We start from the raw sequence: 10,241 nt of genomic DNA, 5'->3' as shown, positions 1-10,241 counted from the left end.
CCATATGCTTTATGGGCTGATTGTACAACGCATAGCTCAGTAACTGGCTACATGCCTGCGGAGCTAATGTATGGTCAAAAGCAAGTGATGCCGATTGAAGATACAATTTCCACATGGAATGTACTACCTTGGCAAGAGGGGCTAGAGAGAAGACCTGGAGACATTGAAGCTGCAAAAGAACGACTCAAAAATGCAAGGTTGAAAAACAAGGAATACTTTGATAAGCGACATCGACTGAGGAGCAAAGCAATTGACAAAGGTGACTGGGTTTTGTTGTATGATAGTAGCCTTGATAACCAGCACACAGTCATGCGTAAGTTTTCAAAAAGATGGTTTGGACTGTATGTTGTAAAGCATGTGCATGAAAATGCTACTTACAGCTTGTCTGAACTAGATGGTACAGAAGTAAAGATTCCCATTGCAGGAAAAAGGATCAAAATGTTTAAGAGAAGAGGAGACAATGATCCAGAAGATGTTGATGAGGAAGAAGAGCAAACCACAGGTAAAGATCAAAGTGAAGATGAAGATTTGGAATCATCCAATGAAGAAGAAAGCAAGGAAGATGTACAAGAGGGCTGATCTTACAAAGAAATAATGTGGCACATACCGGAGGATGTGCAAGTTTAGAGGGGGTGGATGTCGTGCGGTAACATGTACATAGTGGGAATGCATGCTACAAGATCTATCTTGTAACTTTTTAGATACATAATTATCTTTCCTATAATGTACATATGCATATTTAAGTATAATAATAAGCCTTCTATCTCATTCTATTATTTTTCTAAAGGGTAACCTATCCTTACTTTACCATCAGAAAATACTATGGGAAAAGCTCAATAGCTCCGCCTCTTTAACTTGGGGCAAAAAGCATTGATTCTTTATTTTTACTATCTCATTATCATCTCACACCCTAGCTAGATCCTATATCTAGGGTAAATTCCAATATATATATATTCTATGTATTTTTTATACTTTTCTTATATTTCTTTTTAAATAGCTACTAGGAGGGAATCAAATCCTAGTGGGACACTAGGTGGCATGATTTCAAAGATACACTTATTTTAATGCATTATTGCAAGCATGATTACAAAAATTTGTCAAGGAGCAATGTCATGCTTTCATATGGCATGAGGTGTCCTTTGGCATTAAATGAAAGTCTAGGCTAAGGGGACCACGGGAAGACTTTTGCTGCCAGAAATGGACCCTATTTTGATGAATTTTTTACACAAGGTTCCAATCCGAATTGGAAAATGATTTTAAAATGAAAATTGTAGCTAATGAGCTGAAGTTTTTGCCCATATTTTTACTGTTTTATTTGGAGCCACGGTCGAGGAGATATGATCAAAATACTGGACCCGAGTCTGCCCACATCATGTAGGGACAGCTTATTTCCAACTTTTCCAATTCCTATTCACACTGGCTCCTCTCTTCTTGTGTAAACCCTTGGGGGTTCCCTTCACCTATAAAAGGGGACCTCTTCTTCCTTGAAAAGGAACGAAAGCATTGAAGCCATTGATGAGAGGAATTCTTGAGGGAGTGAGTAGTAATGCCTAATTGTACTTAACCCCATTAACATAAGCCCAAGCCTACACTTTCTCCTAGAGGAAGACTAGCCATTCTTGTACACTATCCTTGGAAGATCAACTCTAATCAAAGAAGGCGTTGTACTTGGCGTATCAATCAAAGTGGAGTGCTCCCCTCTTCTTCTCTCTCCCATCAATAATGGTGCCGAAGGGTTTCAAGTAAGATGTGTTCTACATTGATGTTTTTTTGATTTCTTGTTGTTTTCATTTTCATCTCTAATCCAACATATATATATGTATCTAATCTCATCTCCTTAACCAAACCTATCTCTCTCATTCTTAGTAATTCATCCTCTCTAGGTTCTCTTTGCTATAGGTACATCTCTCAATGCAGTATCCTTATTGCCTACGGGCAAGAATAGGGCTTGGGAGGGAAACTTCTCATCTCTTCACTTCTCTCATATCTACATTTCTCACATACTATCCTAGATGAATAATCCACATGATGATAATTTGTATCGCTTTCACTCTGTACGATCTATTAGAATTAACGTATGGATTAGCCGAAAAATACACTTTCAACAACATATAGTGTTTCTCTTTGGCCCAGAAAGGCTTAATGAAATACTTCTATCATCGGATCCCATCATACTACCTCTCATAGACTATAACTTTTCTTTTGGCGTAAGCGTAGTTATCTTGCTATGAACCAAGAGGATTTGTACACACAATTAATCCCAATCACTAGACAAAATATATATATTATGGTAAGCACAAAACTACAATTCCAAAGAACAATTCGTAGCCTATTTGGTCAGCCAAGATTGAATGCCATTAACTCATCTATTAACCCTTTTATATTACCCATGATACGATATGACCATAGCCTTGATGTTTTCATTCTCTTTTGTGTTCTTTCTTTGTGTGTGTGAGTGCAAGAGAGAAAGAGTGAATCTTCTTTGATTGCACTTCTTTCCAAACCCTAGTCTTTATGGCATCTATGGTTTAACTCCTTCATATAGTTTTTATTGAGTTCTCTCACAAACTCTCACAGCCATAAGTCCGATGCTTTCCTGGCAAGACCTCAAATTTCTCGACACCATGCAAGTTGTAAGTCTTGAACGTAGCAGAGTTGGAGTATTCAGTTGACAAAACAATGAAGATAAAAAATGTGTGATATACAGAAGGGACATACTTGGAGGATATACTTTATCTGAAATGTACGTATGTATGTGTGCGCGCGCATAGAAAGCTATAATTGGAAGAATTTAGATTAGGGGTTCACACAAAAATAGAATACTCGTACAAGCTGGACAGGGTTTGGAATGTGATGTTTTGAAGGGGAGCAATGGACACATCCAGAGGTTGTCGCAGTTGTAGACGGGAGAGTTAGCATGTTTAACAAATGAACTGCTTAGTAAGAGATGAGGTAGATAGTGGATTGGTATACAAAGAATTTCAGTAAGAGATGAGGTAGATAGTGGATCGGTACTGTAACATTTAATGGTCTAAAAACTTATGTGTAGCGGAAATTAGCATGAACATAGTGGGCATTTCATTAGAATAGATTCCTAATGAGAATTACAAGAGTGCTTGGGTGGAGAGAGCAACAAAAAGCATAACACCTAGTTAGATAGCATCAACAATACTTTCAAAAGAGAGAGAAATTAAGCTATTGACAACAGTTGAGGACCGGATTTGCATGGAGCCGGTCCCCCCTCCAAAAGGCTTTGTATTATGGTTTCTCCCATCAAGAGAGACATTGTACAATACAATTCTTTGTGTTCCTTCAAGACTAGTTAGTGCAATGACGATGAAAGCTCCATGCACTAAGCAAAACACTTAGCAAACACAACATCAGTTATCCCCGTTCTCAGACCCAAGACCTCACACACCTTCGAAGATGGTGAGAGCTAGCAGGGTATGAGAGTAGATTGAGAGGAAGAAGGAGTATCTTACGAGAAAGATGTACATCTCCTCACATAATCACTCATATTAGCATAGCTTAGCTTAGTAATTAGCTTGGTAGAAGAGATGAGCATGCATTGAAGCTTGGCTCTTGGTTGGATTTGCATCCACATGCCAAGAGTGTGTTGATGTAGGCTTCTATCTCACAAGCTTGGAGTAGGTGATGAGCTCTCCATTAAAGCTTGGGAAGAGATAGTCTTCTCTTTCTTCACACATGAGATTGTGTGAGTGTGTGTGTGATAATGCCTCGCAAAAATCAGCCCCCTCTCTCTCTTGGGCGAGCCCTCTTGCTATTTGCTATTGCTTTTCCCCCATTGGCCCTCCCCAAGTCAAGCCAATCATTATTAAGCAGCATAAGTGATAGCCTTCTGACATGTGTCCCCCTTTCCCCTTTTGTGAGAGCTTTTAGGTAATTTAATAATTAAACTAAACTCTCATTGGACCCCTTTGCCTCCTGGCCAATAGGAATCAGGCAAGCCATTGGGCTGCTGAATGCTCATTGGACCCCTTGGGAGACTGTCCAATAGTCTTCCAGGAGACTTAGTTTTCATTGATTCTTTTTATTAAGTGCTTTTAAATTAATTAAACTAGATTTACTCTAGCCTAATTCTCACTGGTCCACCTCCAAGGCCATCCAATAGGAATTGGGCACACCTTGTGGGCATCTGGGCTAGGGAGCTGACATGTGTTCCTCATTCCCTTTGTGTAAAGGGAGCCTGTGTGTGTGTGTGCGGCTTTCTCTCTCATCCCCTAGAAGAAAGGCTCGCCCCCTCCCATGTAGGTATTTGAAAAGACTTTTTGGTCACACACAAAGCATCCAATTTTCCCTAGGGTTGACCTTTGGACACAGCCTTTGAATTTTGGAACCTTAGCATTTTGGAAGTCTTAATGGGCTGAACCTTAGGGTCTTTTTGGCCCATTGTTGCACATGGCTCTTTTGTAGATGGCCCCCCCTTTGGATCCCTACTGTGGCCGGTCTGCTAGCTTAACCAATATTCTAGCTTTTTCTCCCCTGGCACTTCCCCATATTAAATGATCAGTTTAACATGAGAAAATCATTTAGGAGAATTAGATATTGATTATTATGACAGGTACACAAAGAATTTCAGACAAGAATATTTCAGAATGGTGTTAGTGGAATATTATCACCTGAATGTGATAAGGAACACTGTAAAAGTAAAATAAGGGGATTTACGGTGTGATTAGTGAGCTTCATGACAAATTATCCTACTTATGAGTGAAATATACATACTTAGGATGATTGAAAAACTAGGAAATATAGAGGTTGTTTGAGCGGCAGCCAGTGGAGAGAGACTATTAAGGAAGTAGGTCATAGAAAAGTCAAGTGAATAGTAAGAACATTTTGAAAGAAAATGGGAAGCATCCTCTAATAAGTGAATTGCGTGAAGACGGAATGTTGGTATTCAATTAGTAACCATAGTGAGAACTAGAGAAAAGTGAAGAGAACAATCATTACAAAAGCCATACCGTGAAGCTCTTTGGGTGCTGACATTGTTTGAGTTAGATGTGCTTGCAGTGAACTTGTATTTAAATGTGGTTATCACGGGGTGTTGGATACTTGTTGTGTGTTATTACATAAGAATAATTATGTTTATTGGTTGTAGGTGGGTGTCATATGAAATGTGTCGGGCTTCTACTTGTGTGAGCTATGCACATTGGGTGCTACAACATGATAATCCCGAGTGGGATTTGATTTACAAAGACGATTTAGATTGTCCTAGTGCAATTATCTAATCCAATGCCTAGGTATTAAAGAGAATGATGTAAGGTGAAAGACTAAAACAAAAAGTCTTAGAATGTCAAAACTAAAATCATCATCGATGTCATCGTCAAGTCCCATGGATGCCCGGCATTGGGCATCATTGCAAAAATTATTGCATTAGTCATGGAAGAGTGTTGTGGATGTACGGTCTTGTAAGTAGTCTTGGGGGGGGGGGGGGGGGGGGGGGGGCGGGGGCGGGCACTATTGTGGAGGTTTTAGATGCAGTAGAAAGGCGAGAAATGAAATGAAAGAAAATGTTACATTAAACGCCTTCAAAAGCCAAAATTACATCTTGAGTCAAAATTGATACAATCAGTGTGAATCTAATCCAATGTTTGGGTACTAAAATAAAATGAAGTAAAGTGAGACTAGAATTAAAACCCTAAAAGCATCAGACTAAAATCGTCATCATCATTGTCAATTCTCGTGGATGCCTGACATCGGGCGTGTGTCTGAGAAAGTATTGCAGTGGTCGACCAAAGAGCGTCCGCAATGTCCGCCGCGTAAGGAGTCGTAGTGGAAGGGGGGAGAGAGATAGAGAAATGAAACGAAATGTGATAATAATAGTTCATAACATGTGTATGGGAACAAACCCATACAATCCTTAATCCTTGTGTATCTAATCCAATGTCTGGGTACAAAAATAAAATGAAGAAAAGTGAAAATAAAACCTCTTCAACTGCCTACCCAAGAAGTTAGAAGCACAGACTACACTGTAGTGGTCGAACCTGCTATTGGTGGTGCTCTGTCTAAACCAGATGGGAATGAGAATGTAGCTGATGAGAGTGCTATCTCTGCACAAGAATCCAGTGGTGCAGAGGTTGCAAGCGGTACTAATGTGGTTATCCCGCCCGAAGGTGATAAAGATGCTCCTAGCGCATCAATTTTAGATGACATTTTGAATGCAATTGATGCCAACAGTGACACTGTAGTAAATACAAGTGATATCCCTATGCAGGATGTTGTGGGTTTTGAGAGGAATGACTTGACTAGTGTGAATGTTGTTGCGTGTGTACAGGAATCGGTGAAGGAACCAGACGATGGTGCTCTTTAGATTGGAATATCTGAAAAGGCAAAGGAAGAGCTTGTGGAAGAGGATACAAACAAAGGTGGATTGCAAGACGGAGGTGAATCTCTTGAGAAGCACTAGAAGCACCCATGCAAGATGAATGTGAATCTGTTGAGGCAATAGGGGCAGCATCAGAAGTGCCCATGGTTGAAGCTCTTGAGGAGCTAGAACTTCCGGTGCATGAAGAAAATCAACGAATTCCAATGCAGTCCGACTCATGTGCGCAAGAAGAGTGGAAAAGACTAGACCAAGCTAGGCCTATGCGAATGGAAATATATATATTTCCATTCGCATAGGCCTAGCTTGGTCTAGTCTTTTCCACCTGTCAGCTGCAATAAATAATAAAATATCAATTCCATAACAGTTTTTGCCTGAGAAATTCGAGAAGATCCATTAGTTATACTCCCTCTTTTTTGAGATGTAGAAAGTCAGTCAGAGGGGCTGCATTTCAAAAAAGTTTGAGATTTGTGAAAGAAATTTTTGAGAAAATTAAAGGGAAGTAGGCAGGAAGGTTTAGGGCTCTTTATCTCTGTAGGAGTTCATTCTCTAGCTGTCCTCTTTCTCTCAATGGGGTGCAAAGAACTCATATTAGTGCCCTCTTTGGATCCTTTTAGGACTCTCTATATTTGCCTCCTTGGCACTCGCATAGACCTCTCCCCACCCCCTTGCACTTAGCTATCCTATTATGCTCATATCTTCATGTGCCATGTCCAATTGCACATCATGAAATTGATTTGCTTTGCTACCTTTTAGGGTAAAGTTACAAAGATATGGTTGTTTGCTTGATTTGATGCCAAGCTTGTGCTTGATTTTGTATGTTTGTATGTTGACGTTGTGAATTGTTGGAATTAGGGTTGCAAGAAAACACACACAGCTTGGAGAAGGCGTAGGAAGCTCAAGGCACACAATAGAGAGTGTATTACTTAGTGTGCAATGGAAAGATAGATAGCCCTAGAGTGATGGGCGTATATACAATGCACGTGGTGGAAAAAACCTCCTAGAGAGGGGAAAAATTCCCCGGTGATCCTAAGTGTCTTCACACACATCACTATCACATGTATTTGATAACAAATCCCCCCTGGAGTGATGTGGTGAACGAGATTTGGCACAGAGTAAAGGGAAGTGCCACGCTCTGAGGACATGATCAGTCCACAAAGGGGAGTAAGCCCAAAGCTTTGCGGAAAGCTTCAAACTTCTCATGAGACAATGCCTTTGTGAAAAGATCTGCAAGGTTGTCCTGTGTTGGCACATAAGCCAAGCTGATCTCCCCTAATGAGAGCCTCTCCCTGACATAGTGGGTATGCACCTCAATGTGCTTTATGCGAGCATGAAAAACTGGGTTCCTTGCAACTGCCAATGTGCTCTGTTTATGGCACTAAAGCATATGCCAAAGAGCCAAAAACACACACGTGCTCAATAGAAGGTTTTCTATCATGCCACGCTTCATATGGAGTCATAGACTGCAAAGCTTTCGTAGGACACCTGTTAAATACATAAGTGGCACACGTGATGGCCTCAAGCCAAAACAAATGCGTCAAAGCTTGACCTTTGACCATACATTGTGCCACTTCCATAAGTGACTTGTTTTTCCTTTCAGCAACACCGTTTTGTTGAGGCGTATAAGGCACTATACATTGGTGTTTTATCTAAAAACTAGCAAATTCATGAGACTCGGAATGGAGGGTGCCCAAAGTACATTTCGAGACATTTTCAGCCATAGCCACAAATTGTTTGAAGCACATGAATACTCCGGACTTTTCTTTAAGCGGATATACCCATGCATGTTTGGAGTAGTCATCAATAAACGTCACGAAGTAAAGGTAATTGCCCAAGGACGGAGTTTGCATTGGCCCACAAACATCACTATGCACAAGTTGCAACCTGCATGTGGACCTAACTAAACCATCTTTTGGAAACTTAGAATGTTGCATCTTACCCAAAATACAGCCTTCAGAGACATGTTTGACAGGTGCTTCAAGAGGCAGCAAAGAAGCAACCATATCAGATTTCTGCAAACTCAGCAAACTGGCAGAATTCAGATGACCAAAACGTACATGCCAAAGTTTTGCATCTAAAATAGCCTTTAAATCCACAACTGCATTTGCAAAGTTCTGCCCACACTTGTCATACAAAGTGAGCTTATACAGCCCACGACATAAAATTCCAGATGCAACAACTTCACCAAAACTGACATCATGTATTGTACATCTGTCATTCACAAATTTGACTACAAGGCCAAGTTTAGCAAGTGTAGATACAGACAAAATATTCTTCTTGATCCCAAGAACATAAAGTGCATCAACAAGTGTGAAAGAACTGCCATTTGCAGCAGTAAGCACAATCTTTTCAACTCCTTGAACCGGATAAGAGGCATTGTTGACACAAGTAGCTAAATTCCCATAGAGGGACAGCCTGAAGAGAGGTGAACAAATCACGATGTGAGGTAATGTGCTTTGTAGCACCACTGTCAAAATACCACACATGTGAATGCAGCAAGTGACATGCATGCATCATGGACAACAGGATTATAGGTACACTCTGCACTAAAAGCCCATTCTGCATCACCATTAACATCACAGTCTCCTTTCACAGAAGACTCAACAAAAGCTGCATTTGTAGTGGAACCAACATTTGCAGTGGAACCACCCTCTTTCTTCTTAGCCTCTTTGGCCTTCAACTTAGGACACTGCTTGATCAAGTGATCATTAGCTTTACAATAATGGCAACACATCTTCTTTTTTTCCTTATCACCAAAATTTCCAGACGAATTGCTGCCAGCAGAAGCATTAGGAACAGGTGATTTTCTACTCGCAGAAGAACCATGAGAAGTGGCTGTAAAGCTGTTACCACCTTTTCTTTGAGCAACAATAAAGGCCTGTTCAACTGCACGCTATCTAGTCCTTTTTTATTTCGAAAGTGACTCTTGCAATAGAAATGTGCATAATGCATCAAACTGGACAGCTTCAGGATTTCCTGGGGTCATAAGTCTCCAAATACTAGCAAAAGTCTAGTAAGAATCTGGCAAGGTATCAATAACAGTCTGCACAAGGGAACTATCTGAAATGACTTCACCTGCAGAAATAAGTTTCTCATTGATATCCTTCACAACAGTAAGGAAAGTGTCCATATCATCTTCCTCATGCATAATCTTCGACTCCAACTCTTTACGCACCAATGCAATTTTTGCCTCATTGTGACTTGCAGAAAGACTAGCCAAAATATCCCAAGCCTGTTTTTTAGATTTTGTTGAACGAATGTGAGGAGTAATAGTACGCTTCACAGACAATGCAACCAATGCATGAGCTTGAGCATCTTTTACATCCCGACGAGCTTGTTTTGTCGTAGGCAAAACAACTATAACAGTAGCAATCCTTGTAGCAAGACCTGCAACATCCTCAACATTGCCTACATCCTTAGAACCAGGACACACATCAATGCCTTGCACAATATTCCAGACACCCTTTGACACAAGAACATGTTGCATCATATAAGCCCACATAGGATAATTGTCCCCATCCAATCTGTCCTCAACAGCAAACATTTTGAACACATCTGTGTTGTTGTTGGCCATGATGAATGCCTGCACTTGATGTGAAAACTGCCCAAAAAGAGGAGAAACAAAGCGGGAACAGCACGTGCTATATAGCACAAACTATAGAAGACTGTAAGGGACCTGTTATACAGAAAACGACACTGACAAAAATTTTGCACAATATGACGAAATAGCATGTGTAGTACTACGTGTCGTGGAAACGGAGGCCAAAATGAGCTCGAATAAAAAAACCTGAGCAAAATTTTTGTTGACCTACGAACGCTCACCAAAGCACACAGAAATCGAAGAAAGTGAGCAGGCGTGTGTTGGAGCTGCTGGAGACTAAGCCCAAGAGGATGCAACCTG

This window comes from Adiantum capillus-veneris, chromosome 18 (assembly GCF_014529385.1).
Source record: "Adiantum capillus-veneris isolate H3 chromosome 18, ASM1452938v2, whole genome shotgun sequence".
NCBI classification, from domain to species: domain Eukaryota; kingdom Viridiplantae; phylum Streptophyta; class Polypodiopsida; order Polypodiales; family Pteridaceae; genus Adiantum; species Adiantum capillus-veneris.
The sequence above is the reverse complement of the archived record's forward strand: the minus strand, read 5'-3'. Positions refer to the sequence as shown.